At 35.3% G+C, this 16,878-nt stretch overlaps 1 protein-coding gene, 1 long non-coding RNA gene and 1 other non-coding gene across 3 annotated transcripts in view; 1 reads left to right on the forward strand and 2 right to left on the reverse strand.

The window, feature by feature from the left end:
* LOC126764158 (ATP-dependent Clp protease proteolytic subunit) overlaps positions 1-16,878 on the reverse strand; it is a 136,202-nt gene that overhangs the window by 87,765 nt on the left and 31,559 nt on the right. The window lies entirely within an intron of this gene.
* LOC126764758 (small nucleolar RNA U3) lies at positions 1,336-1,544 on the forward strand. Its single transcript, XR_007668096.1, has one exon. It is a non-coding gene; the product is annotated as a small nucleolar RNA U3 (small nucleolar RNA).
* On the reverse strand, positions 9,499-15,677 carry LOC126764332 (uncharacterized). The gene is made up of 3 exons (XR_007667945.1): positions 10,807-15,677; positions 10,527-10,742; positions 9,499-9,989 (listed from the first exon to the last, which is right to left on the reverse strand). It is a non-coding gene; the product is annotated as an uncharacterized LOC126764332 (long non-coding RNA).

The raw sequence follows: 16,878 nt of genomic DNA on the forward strand, positions 1-16,878 counted from the left end.
GCGCACATGCGTATACATACACTCATATGAGCATGTGCAGATACACAAGATACGATAGAAGATGTATGCCTTTTAACATCGTATACTATACAAATAAATATTTTTCTTACTAATAGAAATTAAATTTATCACAGCAATATTATGTATATGTATATTATGTATATTGCTGTGATAATATACTGACTTAAGTATGGTTTAGTTATGCATGTACATAAGAAACATACGATGTTTCTAATAATTCTGTTTAAGTATAGAAATATGCTTTTGTAGAACATTTGCTTTCGCAAACATACAGACAAATGAGCAAACGACATAATATATGTATGTATGATTGTTTCGCATTTTGCTTCTACGCCGGTCAAATTTATATACAAAAATCGGCTGAAATGTGTGAGAAAATAAAAAATGGACAACTAGGGCAAATAATTTTTAAAAAATTTATTGGCAATTAAATATAAATGAAAATACATGTAAATTTACTTAAATTTATTTAAATTTATTGAAATTTCGTTTCGCATTTTTCGGCACTTTCAAATTAATTAATATACATAAGTAATATTCACGACTTAACCCGCACACGTCTCATTCGCGCAAAATTTCCAACTTTATGAAAATTGGCGCAATTATTGACACTTCAATTTTATGTAAAGTTTAAAACATGTTTACATATGAATATATAATATATTTGATTTTGGCGCAATTATTAACACTTGTCTTAATATACAAAATTGGGCCAAAACGAAACAATGAAATATATAATTACTTTTGCATGTCAATATGGAAATGCCGACGGCAAAACGCAAAGGCATATATTGCACATATGTACATACATACATACAAGCGATTTCTTGGTTGAAAGCAAAAACTGAAGCATGAGAAATTGAAATGCCGACGGCAAAACGAAATTGCTTACATTCATACATTGCGTATGAATCATGAAAATATCATCATAATGTTTAGGTAAATCTTTTATATATTTAAAATGAGTTATTATAAAATAAGATCACATATTCAATTAAAAAAAAAAATCTGTTGGGATTCGAACCTACGTACCTACGTGCTCGTCGTAACTTTTGAAGCGCTTACCACGTAGACCACCATTGACACTTGTATTGCGTTGTCCTAATTATGGTTTGGTTATGCATGAAAGAAATATACAATGGATCGCCGATTGTTAATTCTTTCCTTGCTGCTGCTGCGCATATGTATATTTGTATGCTTGTGCATTATTGAAGTTATACTGCTTTTTCTTTCCTTTGTCTTTCAATTCTGCGAATTCTCAACTATTTTATGTGACCTTTTGTTGAAATACCCTGCGTTGGTCTTTGAAAAATTTAGACTATACTTCACTACAGAAATGATCCTGTGAAATACGGTCATCATTTACATTTTTTGGAAATCGATCCGCGATGACGAGGTATATCGTTTTATCTAACAGCGTGAGGTGTAAGAAGTTCATTTATAATTTTGTCTTGTGGCATATTAGAAATGATGTTTCTTCGAAAATCGTTCGCTTACAACGGATAAAACGACTTCTGAGTGGTGATTTTAATGAATGAATTCCTTTTGGTTGAAATGCTCTGCGCTGGCCGTTGAAAAGTTAAGACTATACTTCTCAGGATCATTCATTTCCTCAAAGAAATTAATGACCCTTAGAAATAAGCATATTTGCATTATTTCGTTGTCATTTCCATCTTCGTGGCAATAGAATTTCTATGGCATAAGTAAAGTAATGGCCGCCGATTGTCACCCCTTGCCGCTGTAGCAGCTTCGCCTACACACATGCGTAAATATTGCGAGAAGCACCAGAAAGTTGTGCAATTTATGATTTTTAGCTTTTGCCATCGTCGCGAAAAGACGACTTGTTGGCAAAGGCATGCTCGGGGAGATAATAAATTATAATAAATTTATAAAATGTGAATTTAAGTTTTCTAGTGTTCTTTCATACAACATGATATGCATTTCTTGGAATATCACTAAGAAGTATAACTTCATTTACGCGTAGGGACTCCACGCACCTTTTTTCTTTGTCTGCTTCCTCAGCTCTCGGTATCTATCCCAGCCCGCACGTGTTGTGTTCGATTTTAGCATTGCGAGGTAGGCAGTCTGCGTTCTCTCCGCTAAGCCACGGCACTCCTCGTCGTACCAGCTGTTCTTTTGCATTTTCCGAAAACAAATGGTTTCGTTTGCAGCTGTACGTAAGGAGCTTGAAATGTCGTCCACAATTCCCTTATATCGAGTTGCTGATGAGTGCTCTCAGAGAGTAGGAGTACAAGTCAAGTAGAAAACCGTTCGTTGTGATTGTGATTGTTGACGTGCGTTTTTTGCTGCACAGAGGTGGGTGTGGGGATGTTCGAGCAAGCAAATAACTGCAGCAATATTGCAACAGTGTTGTTTTTCTGCAGATACTCAGCTGATACTTATATTGCAAAATTTTTGCGTCGAATATGATGCCTTGCTATACTGCCGCAGTGATTGAGACTCGAACATCCCCTGTGTATCTTGGCTGCAACAAGATAGTGGTCCGAGTCGATGTTAGGACCTCAGACCGTACGCATGTCTTAACCACTGGAGACGTGTCATCCTTCTATCACAACTTGATCGATCGTGTTGATGGCCTTCCGATCCGGAGACACCAAGTTAGCTTGATGTATTTTCTAATGTTGGAATCTAGTACTACAAATAACCATATTTCGGGCGCCGGCGAAGTCGATCAGCTTCAATCCATTTGGGAATGTTTCCTCATAGAAGGCATCTTTGGTCACATGGTCCTTCTCTTCCGTCGGGGCGTGGGCGCAAAATTAGCGATATATTGAAGAACTTCGCTTTGATGTGGATTGTGGCTAGACGTTCATCCATCGAGGTGAATGACAGTACTCGGCAACAGAGTTTCTCTAACACCACGAATCTCTTCCTGAATATATGGTCACTCCAATAAATGCCACAAGGACCTACTCGCCTCAGCCCTTGTCACGTCCACGGCATTTCTTGGACGGCGGTGATGAAGGTTTCAGTTTACGTCGATTTAAGTTCGCAGTTCTTTAAAGGAACTCAACAAGTACAACGAACGCTCACCCTTAATAAATAATGTATCCAGTAAAGTTACCAATAGTTATTTTTTGAAATGTAACCCTCTCGTTACCTTGTGCAAAATATAATTTATGGAAAACTTTAGTTATGATTTAAAGCAACTTTTGAATGTTTAATACGAAATAAATGCGCAGAAATAATTCAATGAAGTTAACGGATATCAAAATGAGCAACATATGTATGTAAATGAAAAATAACTGTGCCAATATAAGGACTGCACCGAAAAGAAACAGCACACTTTCAGCTCAATATTTTTCAGGAAGTAGCCGTTTAACCGCATTGCGGTAAGTACCGTTAAAAAGCATGATCAGTTCTGCTTCTATTGTTTTTTTTTCTTCGTAATTTGTAATATCATTTTCGCGATGGCTCGAATCAAAGAACACGTGCGTAGGCAAATTGTGCACGATTACTACAATGAAAAAGGGATTTCATACAAAAAGCTAGCAAAACGTTTTAAATTCAGTGTAAATGGTAAAAAAAAAATACTAAAATAAAGTTCAATGAAACCTGTTCTCTTAATGATTGTATCAAAAAGTGGGCGAAAAAAGGCCCTAGTGATCCAAATCTTAAAGCAAAGGTGTTGGACTTAATAAACCAAAACAGACATTGGTCTGTGCGCGATTTGGAGAAAAAAGCTAAAACCAGTGCTACTATGATTCAAAGGGTGAAGTAAAGAATTAATTTAGAAACTTATAAAAACAAAAGATTCCCAGAAAAAGTCAACGACAAATAAAAATAGGGAAAACAAGGCTACGGAAGTTGTACGAAAAAATTGACTCAAGAATATTACCAGGTCCCCAATTCTACACGAAACCAAAAGATGGTACTGTCTGCAAGTCAGTGTCAACAATTCAAATAGGAAAATTTGGCGAGAAAATACTCATCTGGCAGGCTATTTGATCTTGCGGCCTTAAAACCACTCCATTTTTCAGAAAGGGTACTATATCGGCCGACAATTATAAGAAGGAGTGTCTAAACCGTCGCCTAATACCATTTTATAAAAAATACACAGTGTCAACATTATTGTGGCCCGATTTAGCCACAGTGCACTACGCTCACTCCACTTTGGCTTTGTTGAGAGAAAACAATGTAAATTTTTTTAAAAAAGAGGAGAACCCTCCAAACGCTCCAGAACTTCGTCCGATAGAGAAGTATTGGGCAATTTTCAAGCAAAACTTGAAAAGGGATTATCGAGTTGCCAAAAACGACGACGAATTAAAAAAAACTGGAAAAAGGCAAGTCCAGATATTACTAAAAAAGGTGTGCTGAATTTAATGATGGGAATTAAAAGAAAAATTCGGCATAAATTAAAAGAAAATTTTTTTTTTACTAATTTTAAATTAAATTGGATAAAAGCTGTTCTATTTGTTTTTAAAAAGAGTAACAAGCAAAAAATAATAAAATCCGTTACGTTACAAATAAAACATTGTGTGCAGTTTCTTTTCTGTACATTCCTTATTATACATGGAAAAATTACTCTAAGTATGGAATTTTAACTTTAATGCAAGGAACAGGTGAATATTAGAATAGCATATAGGGGATGTTCTCCAGATTAATAAAAAATAAAGCAAATTCTGAAAAATTTTGCGTTCCCCATCAGACGATAATAAATTTAGTATTTACCGTATAATCACTCTTTTTCAATTAGTTTATTCGTTTACAAAATATGGCAACACTTATTTTTTGTTCGCTTGCAAGTATTTTATTATTGTATGAATAGTTGGATTTCAACGGATATATGGTGTATTTAGAACTAAAATTAGTTTTGCATATAAAAAAATAAAGAAAATTCTGAAAAATTTTGCGTTCCCCATCAGACGATAATAAATTTTGCATTTACCGTATAATCATTCTTTTTCAGTTAGTTTATTCGTTTACAAAATATGACAACACTTATTTTTTGTTTGCTTGCAAGTATTTTATTATTGTATGAATAGTTGGATTTCAACGAATATATGGTGTATTTGGAACAAAAATTAGTTTTGCACTACTTAATACATAAGAAATGTGTAGACAAGATTAGTGAAGTGTTAGTGGATATAAAAATTAAAAATATATATTTTAAATTAATTTAAAATGAAAAAAACATTCGCAAATTAAAGTATGCAATTTTGTAATAAATTTTACACTTTTAAAGGGTTATCCATTTCAAAGTTCTCTACATAAAAAAATATAGAAATTGCAAATTTAATGTAAGAGTTTCATCAGTCATTCGAAAGAATCTTTTTTAACTTTTGGAAGATTATCTCTTTCAAATCTTGGCCACGGCAACGTCTCAGATGGTTCATCTGACCAATCAAATTTTCGATGAGTTGTTCGATTATTTCCATCGGTAACTGGCGAATGACACGCGTAATATTAATATCCAAGGCCTGAATCGAAGCTGGATTGTCCGCATGGACTTTAAAGTTTACATATCCTCACAGGAAAAAGTCGAACGTTGTGATATCATGTTGTAAAAAATGGAAAATAATAAACACCAAATACTTATAAACGATAACGGGTTTTTTTGGGTGAATTATAAATATTTTTTATGTGCAATCCAGGCTGTGAAAATTCGCAGGCAGATTCGCCGGAGATGCTCAACATCGTTAACATCGCGAGATACATCAATTATCTGTACCGTACTAAATTTTAAAATAATAACAAAAGAAATAATAATATCAAATTAAAAAACACTCAATTACTTTTAGCGCTAAGATTATCCTTCGCACATCTGAAGTGCTGTATCAGCTGTGGCCAGGGACACTACATTATCTGTACAGTCGGTAAAGCAGTTGATAAGGCAGTTTATATCACTTAAGGTAACCACATTTCCATTAGATCGTGATGGGCATATAAACCCCGCCTCCTGGTGGGGGATCACCACGTAACCAATTATGTATGTTGCTCGAACGAATTAATAACACAGAAGCATTGAACAATGAGCTGAAAGATGAAAATGCGACACTCCAAAATGCAAACTGAAGGATATCGCTAATCAAATATACCAATAAAATGCCTACTTCTTCACCAAAATCGACTTTTGTAGCCGAAACAGATGAAGAAGAGCTGGAAAATGAAACAAATTGGTTATTAAAAAAGAGAAAAAATAGGGAAACTAAGAAACGCAAAGCGAATTCTTCACCGGATATAGCGTTGAAGTCTCCGAGCCCGGATAATACAGCAAAATATAAAAAAAATATAAAAGTAAGTCATCGCCCTCCGCCAATCATAATATCAGAAAATTTTAACCAACCCTTGATGCGTTCCTTGATAAACGCAGAAGTTAAAAATTCTTACACACTTAAGCTCATTGGCAAAAGTTCATGTAAAATAAACCTTTCTCAGATTATAGAATACTTAGGAAATTAAACGAATCGAAAACTTCCTGGTACTCGTACGAGGACAAGCAATCGCGTGATATTCGCGTAATGGTAAAACATCTTCATCACTCATGTGAGCCGGAAAGCATTGTCACAGATCTTCAGAAGCAGGGGTTTAAAGTTACAAAGGTCATAAATAACCTTCAATACAAAACAAAAAATCCATTAAATATGTTTACTGTATGCTTCGAATCTACAGAGAACTTAAAGAAAATTTACGAAATCAAACATATTCTAAATTTTGTTCTTAAATTCGAGCCCATCAAGCCATCGAATCTTGTACCGTAGTGTAAGTCCTGTCAGGCACTCGGTCACACCAGAAATTATTGTTGTAAACCACCAAGGTGTGTGAAGTGCGCCGGAAATCATACAACTCTAATCTGCACAAAACCTGCCGAACTACCGTCAAAAATCTGTAACTGCAATCAGAATCACTCTGCGAACTATAGGGGATGTGAAGTGGCAAAACAACTTCAAAAAATTAAAAACGAGACTGAGAAAAATAAAGAGCATAACCAACAAACAAAACGATTAAGTATAACCACTTCTACTGCTCCTCAGAAGGAAGTTACTAATGTAAGTCAGCAATCTGTAAAACCCTCATTTGCCAGCATTACCAAAGGTACTAGTCAAATTCAACAACATACGTCTGCAAACATACCATACAAAGTCCAATTCCATTAGTGATATTATCAATAATTTCTCCTTAATTCTCGACAAGCTTAATAACTCAGTATATACAGTAATAAACCTTTGCTTTGTTTACATACATATACTCAACTCTAGAAAATCTTAGGGCGTTGTGTAACACTTTTTTTGCTACTTTCATGGTAATCAGGGTGTTGTGTTAGCATTTAAGCTACATATAAATTTTAAAGTTTGATAAGCTACACTTTAATAGATATTATGAAATGCAAGTATTTACATTATTTAAGTGATTATTTTGAATTACTTTGCATGTTTCTTAAATTTTACTGGAATATTACTTGTTATGTAAGTTGTTTATTATTAACAAGTTTTAAACACGCTTCAAGAATTTCTTAACTTTTGCATGCAAAAAGATACAGTCCAGGGTGGTAAGCTATCTTTTGACATATACAAATTGGTTAACCGTTAAAACAAAAAATTAGTTGGAATTTGCATTTAGATATAAGAATATAATTTTAAAAATAACTTATTTAAATAAAATAAGCGTATTTAAAGTTAAAAAACAAGATTGGCTTAGGAAAGCAGCAGCTTTTATGTTTTCTGTCGATCTAATGTAAACAAACACAGCCGTAGAAAACTCACCACCGAGAAATCTAACACCAGGGACAGATTTTATACATAATAACTCACGACTTGCAAAATATCTGATTATCAGTAAATCAATGTTTTAAGGACGAAATATGACACACTATGACATTTAAAGCATCTATTAATAAAAATATACCATATAAATCATTTTTGATTTGTATTAAATAAGATTATTTGTAGTTTTTGCCTCTTATTTACTACGTCAATATATACAGCACTGCGTTGCTACCACTGAAAATCCAAGATGGCCGCTATTCACCCCTCAAACAGCTACTACGAAAAGGTTTTCTACTGTATATACATACTGTGCTGAATAAGCTAGAAGAACAAAATAAACTTAGCCACGATCGTCTTACTCAACTAGAGTGACAGCAAAGCGAAAATAAAGCGCAAAAATTAAACCGATGAAAATTATGACCTGGAATGCAAATAGCTTGCTCAAACGTAGTAAAGAATTAGAGACATTTCTCCATGTTGAAAAAATTGATATCTGTCTTATCTTGTTAGATTCAAAAAGCATTACCGCAATATATAGCCCACCTAGACACAATATTAAAATGGACTTGAACACAGAACTTATACTAAAACACCACAGGAAATTCATCATGGGTGGTGATTTTAACGCAAAACACTCCTAGTGGGGTTCAAGAGTTACGACACCGAAGGGGAGAGAGCTATTTAAGGCTGCTATGGCCACTGGATGCGACTTCATATCTACTGGAAAGCCGACTTACTGGCCTTCCGACACAAGAAAATTATCTGACTTGATCGACTTTTTCATTACTCGACAAATATCCAATACCTTCATTACTACGGAAAATGGATTGGGCTTAAATTCGGACCACTGGAAGCTATATGCTATAGTTAACCGATCTGATCAATTTCTTCGAAGATTACATTGTTGCTTTAGAAAATAATATATACTAAATTTCGTCAATGTATCTTGTCAAATGTGAAAGTTTTCCATACAAGAACTTGTTTCCGATCGTTCAGTTTGTATAGCAGCTATAGGCTATAGTTAACCGATCTGATCAATTTCTTCGGAGATTACATTGTTGCCTTAGAAAATAACATACACCAAATTTCGTTAATAAATCTTGTCAAATGTGAAAGTTGTCCATACAAGAACTGGATTCCGATCGTTCAGTTTGTATGGCGGCTATATGCTATAGTTAACCGATCTGAACAATTTCTTCGGAGATTACATTGTTGCCTTAGAAATAAATAATATATTCCAAATTTCGTGAATATATCTTGTCAAATGTGAAAGTTTTCCATACAAGCATTTGATTCCGATCGTTCAGTTTGTATGGCAGCTATATGTTATAGTGGTCCGATATCGGCCGTTCCGACAAATGAGCAGCTTCTTGAAGAGAAAATGACGTTTGCAAAATTTCAAAAGGAAATCTTAAAAACTGAGGGACTAGTTCGTATATATTCAGACAGACGGACAGACAAACAGACAGACAGACAGACGGACAGACAGACGGACATGGCTAAATCGACTCAGCTCAACATACTGATCATTTATATATACTTTATAGTGTCTCCGACGATTCCTTCTGGGTGTTACAAACTTCGTGACAAATTTAATATACCCTGTTCAGGGTATAATGAGAAATCACGCGTTTCCTCAATACAAAACAGAATTTAACAATTTAACTAAAGTTCTCAGTACCAAACTAAAGTTATTTACAAACCAAAATATTTCTAATTATATTGAGAAATTATCGCCAAACAAACATTCCGATTATTCCCTTTGGAAAGCTGTAAAAAATGCAAGAAAACCAATATTGTCGAATACACCCCTCAGAAAGCCAAACGGATCCTGGGCCAAAAGTGACCAAGAAAAAGGGGAAGTTTTTCCAGAGAAACTAACTAAAAAGTTTAGTCCTTTTGTGTTTCATGGAACTTTACCGCAACTGGAAGGATCGCAATGCGTAGGAGAAATCCAACCAGTATCAATAAAAGAAGTGGAAAGTATCATTAAAACTAGATTTAAGCCAAAAAAAGCTCCCGGCTTCGACTTGGTGACTGCTGATGTAATAAAAAATCTAACGCGAAAAACATTAGAAAAACTTACATCAATAATAAACGCTTGCTTAGATCTCAGATACGTCCCATTGTCATGGAAGGTATCTGAAATCATTATGGTAGAAAAACTTGGCAAAAGCGCCCAGGAGGCCTCGTCATATCGGCCAATATCACTGTTGCCTATTTTGTCCAAAATACTTGAAGCTGTAATGTAATAAATATAGTTAAAAAAAACTAAAAAACACGCTTTTAAAGCATATCAAACTAAAAAGTGAAAAATAATTCTTTGTATAAACTAACAATAATAATGAAGGAAAAATTCCTGCATTATTGTGAAAATAGCGTGGAATGCTCGATATATGAAAAATATGTCACAAAGAACCTCACGCTTTTCTCACAATAATGCAAGAATTTTTCCTTCATTATTATTGTTAGTTTATACAAAGAATTATTTTTCACTTTTTAGTTTGATATGCTTTAAAAGCGTGTTTTTTTGTTTTTTTTAAACTATATTTATTTTTAATTTTTTAGTTTGATGTGAGAAACCTCAAATTTGTTAAAATATGAACTATGACATGTAGTATTGGTTAAGTAAATCGATAATTAGACAGCATTTAATATCTACTCGTAACCTTTCATTGACTAATTGTTATACAATATTATTTGCGACCAAATTCTATTGACGACTTTACGAATTATTATTTCTTAATCGAATCATTTCTTCTAAAGCTTTATTGTTACCTGTCAACTTTGAAGAGTCTAGTTCTTCAATTCGAATTCCGTCCAAAGATCTACAACGACTAAGTGCTACATAAGCTTGTCCAGCAGCAAACAGTCGAGAGCCCAGATAAATTACTGCGTGATCTACTGTGCAACCTTGCATCTTATGAACGGTCGACGCCCAACTCAGTATTATTGGCAACATTCGTCTCTCAGCGATTCCATAGCTGTATTTTGCTGTAAATTGTATCGATATTTTCTTAATTACGTGTTCACCATCTGAACCGAAATTAATACGTACTGACGGGATGTCTTCTGCATATACTTGGTCCCTGCGAAAATTTGGCCAGATAATTTCTGTAACAAACCCCATATTACCATTCACTATAATAATATCGACCTTAACATCACTTTTGCTCCACCTCCTGTTTTATTGATATCATTCGGTATTACAGTATTTAAGTCCTTATTACCTAAATTTCGTGTAGCGTCAATGTGTTAGTCTTGTGCTTTAATCGTATAAATAACAGTCCCTTTATCTTGAAAGCTCTTCAGAACTTTTTTATTATGTATAACAACTTAGTCGTTAGTAGGGTAAATCCTTAAAGCTTTCTCAATCGAGAATTCTTCAGTGGTATCTGTTGACACTTTTTCAAGAAGAACTTCAAGATGCTTCGACGTCAACTTTCCAACTCTTAAAGCATTAAGCAAATCTATAAATGTCGTATCTTCTTGTTGACGCATGTTTTGTTGGAGTTCAACCAGGCGGAATTGTCGCCACAAATGTGTAGCGGGTTTCATATGTTCTGGCTGTTGAAATACTTGATGTCCTCGGACAGGTGGTAACTGCATTAAATCACCAAAGAGTAAGACATTTATACCTCCAAAACAAGCGTCCTGTCTCTTTAGTTGGCGCAAACGAGAGTCGATCATGCAAAGCGTTTCATAAGGCACCATAGAAATTTCGTCTATGAACAGAAACTCAACGTTTTGCCATAACTGGCGCATCCCTCTTAAATAATTTCCTGTAAGAAGTGGCATGTTATTGATGACGCCATCTTTTTGTACTGGTAGTTTCAACAGGCTGTGTAGTGTAGAACCTCCGACCAACCGTGCTGCAACTCCAGTAAGAGGACAAATTTCACGACCAATTTTCCATAACATCGGTTAACTTGGTTTTTCAATACATTACAGTTTTTCCGGTGCCTGATCCACCTGTGACGAAAGTTTTCTCTCGTTTAATATCACCATTAAGTTGATTCTTAATACTCTCTGTAATGACAGTAAAAAATTGTTTTTGATCAATATTCATAGCGTGCTGTGCTCTTTGAAATTGATCATTGCTCATTTCTGTGTCCGGTAATTCCTCTTCTATAACTTCAGGATTTATAATCTCTGGCTGTTCTAAAATTTCAAATGCATGTATCTGATTGAATGCATTTTCAAGCTGTTGGTCACGCTCTCGAAATTGGCGCATATACCTGCTCATTTCCTTCAAACGATTCTCTCGATGTAAAAACGCCTCTTTTGCATTATCGAAACCTTCAAGTAATTCAGTTTCCAAACGATAAGGCATATATTGAAGAAGTAAGCTATAGAAAAAGTTGTCGGGATGTGATATTGCTATAAAATATGGCACCCTAACAACTGCGGGAACCTTTCTCACAACCATTTTGCTCTTATCTAATAGCGTAATGAGTGGACGACGTGTGTTACGAAATTCTTCATACGCGTCATGATCAACACTTTCCTCAGTTTCGCTTACTTTTTTCGGATAGAATGGTTCAAACAACATTGCAAACTCTGTAAGGCTCATGTTTGCAAAATCGTAATCGGGAGATTGTAACGGACGTTTTTGATATATTTCAAAGATATTACTACAATAACCAGTTGCGCGCCCGTTTCTGTCGAATTGCAATACTCTGTCACGCTGTTCTGCCTTTCTTGTGTTCAGAAAAATGCAGCTTCGAGAACTGTCTCGTAATGGGATATGACAAAGTCTATATGCACATTCTGCAGCTGATACTTGTCGTTCATGAAGAATCTTCATACATATGCTGAACAGTTTGCGTGAAATATCAGTTTCTTCGCGTTGAATTTGCTGTATTGCCTGCGCAATTCCAGAATCTATACCTGCAGGTTCTGCTTTCGATAGGTACTATATAGTACGCTATCGCTTCGTTTGATCCACATGGGTGAATATCCATGTTGCCTGCCAACAGTCTTAGCAGCTCTGGGTGGTAATTATTTACCCAAACATCTTCCTTTCGACGCTTAAGTAAACAAATTCTCCCTCCGTTACGATGAAAATCATCTGAAGAATGTGACACAATTCGTGTCTCGTCACATTCTTGGCGTGCGAAGTCGAATCGGCATCTTATAGAAATATTATTTTTTGAACAAGTTTGTGTATGCCGATGAATTTGACATTTTTTAACTAATTCATGAAGCTCTGGGTCTTCTTCTTCTGGAGGGTTTCTACAGCAACAATTACGATCCAGAAGAAGTTTCCCTTCTTCTGAGTCAAACTCGGGATGATTTTCCATCCAAATCACCATATGAAGGTGAGGACTGCCCCGATTCTGGAATTCAATGCGCCACCAATGATTCTTCACTTTTCCGCCAAACTCATAATCATTATTTTTTATAAATTTCATTAGAGCATTTACTCTTAACATGGAATGTCGACTCAAAATTACTGGATACTTCTCGATAAGTCTTTGGGTCTCATAAATATCGAGAGTACTGGGATCAACATCAGCCCTACCATCGGCTATTAGCAAAGCCTTTCGTTGGTCTAGCCAGTTGAGCTCATTTGAGCTAAATGTTACAAAGTATGTTGGAGGTCCTAAACATCTGATTTCAGCTAATAGTTCAATCAGAGCTGATCTCCAATAAGCTCCCGAACCTCTTAAATTTTTTACATAAATATGAACATCTTCTATTGCTTCTTCTTGATTAACAATTTTTTAGCCGCATGCAGATGTAGTGCTTTTGATTCTATAATATTCAGAGAAGGATAAGGCATAAAATAGATAGTCGTTACGTTGAGATCTTGTGTCACTTCCCAAAATTCTAAACTGAAAGTAGTCTAACGCTGTAATATTTACAGGCCTTTGTTCTTTGAGAAGTACCAGGCAAATTCTTCTGCTTTCAGTTCATGTCCGATATTAACGATGTTGTCTTTCGTTTTGCGGGTAATTTCGTTAAGGTTTTGTGAAACCTGTAGTTCATCTTCCACATTGGGATGCATTACATCAATCGGCGCCATCAAAGATGTCTGCAGTGGAATTAAATGATTAGGTAGTTCATGTTGAGAAGTAATCATTAAAAATAATCAAGAGTATACTGCACATTTTTTCAGTCTGTTGTACGTTTACAAATCCTCACAAACTCGTCTAAATTGTCGTATTCGATAATGCAGGCTTTTCCATTGTTACCCTTTGCTCTAGATCCCATTTGACCACAAGAATGTGAGTTAATGAAGTAATATTTGTTATCATAGTACATCACTCCGAATGATTGTCCATCTGTTATTATTATGCCGGCGCTATGTTCCATGAAAAGTTCTTCCACCCCTTGACCAAGGGTGCGTCCGAAGTTTGTTTCATTATTCTTGTCGCTCAAGCTTCCATATATGCTTGGTTCATCGGCAAAAGTGATCTGAAACCGTTTGCCGAATGCGACTAAAACATCTTTTATTGCGTGGAAATTTCGCACCAGTAGGTATCCATCGTCTTCAATACGATAGGCCATTAAATTTCGCTCCGTTTGAAATCTTATATTGCTGTAGATTTGGTCACCCGTTATCATATTCAAGTTGAGGGCGTTTGTAAACCACTGCTGTGGTGCAAGAATACTGGCTCTTAGGATGTTAGACAATTCCATCGCACAGCATTGTGCAAATCCTGATGCGAATATGAGCTCGTTTCCTTGGTGCCATGAAGCACGCGCAATTCTCGAAAAATCATATATTCTTGTGTAAGCACTAGTGTTATTGTTAAGTTCATCATTGATTTCATTCATAACCTCTAGTGGAGCTTTTTCTACTCTAATAATATCCTCTTCATTCATTATGACGTTTTGATTGATAGTGACGTCTTTATAAAGGGGATTGTTAGCGACCAACCAATGTAGTGCATCATATACCTTTTGCCTAGATACTGAAAACTGTCGCGTTACATTAATATTTTCCAAAAATTCAGTAATGACAACTATTCTAGCATTATTAGTGGTTCTTGGTAACATGTTCGGAAGTTTTTAAGTAACTTCGAAAACATCCTGAGCAAACAATACTGCTTGACCTCGAAAACTATATTGCCCAAATACACCGCTTAATTTTATAATTTTGGCAAATGGAATAATACGTGAAATCAGCCTTTGCTCGGCTTGAGATAATTCCGAAATCACGTCTGGAATAAAGCCTGGATCTGGATTGTTCCAATAAGATTTAGATGGTGGAATATTTTTCATTGAATTCAAATGGGTTTTGCAACGATTGCAAACAACCAAAATTATTTTTAGCTTTAATTCATTAGGCAAATATGTGTTTGCTCTAGCATCTACAATCCACTTAAAAATTTGATGTTTAGCATCGTTTAGTACAAACTTCACATATCGCATCGCAAAACGAGTTAATTGCCTGCCTAAAGCTCGTTATACTGGCTTTACGTAACCTTCGGACCTTTTCGTTTTGTTTCTGCATTTGCATCAAACGAGCCTCTCTGGCTTGTTCTGATTCTAAGGCTCGGCTTTCCGGTGCATGCTGACGCATTTGCTGCAAACGAACCTCTCTGCCTTGCTTTGGTTCTGAGGCTCGGCTTTCCGCTGCATGCTGACGCATTTGCTGCAAACGATCCTTTCTGACTTGCTTTGGTCTGGAGCTCGGCTTTGCGCGGCATGCTGACGCATTTTCTGCAAACGATCCTTTCTGACTTCTTCTGGTTCTGAGGCTCTCTGCCTTCCTTCGACTGCTTGGCTCTATAACTTCTCATATAGAGCCTTCTTTTCTCCTTTATTTTCTCTAATTCGCTTAAGTGTTCTGACGATCTTTCCATTCTTTCACTGAGATTTGTTGGTTTTTGTATAAACAATTCGTTAAATACAATTAATTTATTAGTTTATAATGAAAAGATTTTAATCAAATATACTATACGACACACAGACTTTTTGAAAATCTATGTAAATATATTTACACTTCGACTGTTTTTTTTTCGTTTGATTGTATACCTAATATATTCCTGATATTTATGATGTCCCGCGGGAACCAAAAAAGTAATGGTACAAACTTGGGTTAATCCATTTCTATTGTTCTTGACTAGCACTTATAATTCAAGTGGTCGACCCGGAAAGTAGGTAAGCTAGGTAGGTGGGTTGTCTCATTTTCCATTTTTTCAGGTAGAGGGATTCAAATAAGGGGTAGGTAGAATATTTCTTTGTGTATTTAAAATTTTTATGAATTCTTATTTTATATTGAAAGAATCTATTTTTTCTTCTATGAGATTTACCAATATTGTGAAATATAAACGAATATAACTTAAATCGTATTCTCCGCCATTAGATTCGGTGACAATTTTTAAAAAGCTCACATCGACGTGACAGCCAAAGTTAAAAAAAGGAGTTTCCTACTGCAGTTGCTTCTCGTAGGCATTTTGAAAACTAGTATCTGAATTTTTTTTTTTCCTACAAAATTTTTTTTATAATATGTATTAATTTTTTATTACCTAAAAGTCACATGTTTTGCATAATTTGATATTATTTCTTCTGGTGCGCGGTTATAATTATACATAAGTATGTCTATATAAAGTATACTTTCTTTAAGGATATACATATGTATATTTCAGTATATACATATGCTACTCAAATGTCGCCAAAACTAGTTTTATATAGATGTTGCATATTTTTGGTGAGCTGCTTAAACTTACTGTCGCCTTCCTACAGTGTCGCTCAAATATTCTACGATTCAGTACCACTTAAAAAAGTTACAAACATACATACATACATACATACATACAAGTGAAGCTGATAAAAGCGTATTAAACAGACTTCAGAACATAATTGAAGAGAAGGGCCTTATACCAATTCATCAACTTGGATTTAGATCGCAACATTCCACAATTGATCAAGTTCATCGAAAAAAAAAGAAAATTGCACAGCTGTTTTTTTTTTTGACGTATCTCAGGCGTTCGATAGAGTATGGCACCATGGCTTACTTCATAAATTAAGACTTCTCTTTCCACGGCATCGAACTGAACTACTTGCCTTCTTTCTGAGCAACCGCTACTTCCGAATCAAACAGGGACAATGGTATACTACGTTACAGTCAATAGGAACGGGTGTGCCCCAAGGAAGTATCCTGGGACCACTCTTATAC

Source organism: Bactrocera neohumeralis, unplaced genomic scaffold (genome assembly GCF_024586455.1).
Source record: "Bactrocera neohumeralis isolate Rockhampton unplaced genomic scaffold, APGP_CSIRO_Bneo_wtdbg2-racon-allhic-juicebox.fasta_v2 cluster09, whole genome shotgun sequence".
Classification (NCBI taxonomy): domain Eukaryota; kingdom Metazoa; phylum Arthropoda; class Insecta; order Diptera; family Tephritidae; genus Bactrocera; species Bactrocera neohumeralis.